Here is a 471-nt window from a genome sequence, read left to right on the forward strand (position 1 = left end):
AGATATAGTCATGGAAAAAGACAGAAGAAAACAGACAAGTCAGTTGTCAGTATCCATGGCCGCTGATTCTGTAGTGACCAAGAAGCACATGTTCAACATATGCCTGCTAAAAAGCATGTGGAGATGTAGGCTCAATGAAGGAGTGGAAACAGTAACCACGAGATGAGGAACAATGGCAGCCTCTGCCATTCAAACTTTAACTGTCACTTGTTCCTCTAAGTTTATTTGATAAAGACAAAATCTACACTGAAATCCTTATTTGGCGAGTTCACAAGCTTCTCTCTCTGTTAATTCCCTTAAGTGTCCATTACAGATTTTCAACAATATACTTAAAACTCCCACTAGTCAAAGGTCAATCGTGGGCTTCATTGTAACATTTTATCAAATGTATTCCTTCCTCCCACACCTCCTTAAAATTTATTTCTTCAAAGAATTTATAACTCAATACCTGACAAATGGGTCCATGGTGAT

The sequence above is a fragment of the Galeopterus variegatus genome, unplaced genomic scaffold, assembly GCF_000696425.1.
Source record: "Galeopterus variegatus unplaced genomic scaffold, G_variegatus-3.0.2 Scaffold9777, whole genome shotgun sequence".
NCBI classification, from domain to species: Eukaryota; Metazoa; Chordata; class Mammalia; order Dermoptera; family Cynocephalidae; genus Galeopterus; species Galeopterus variegatus.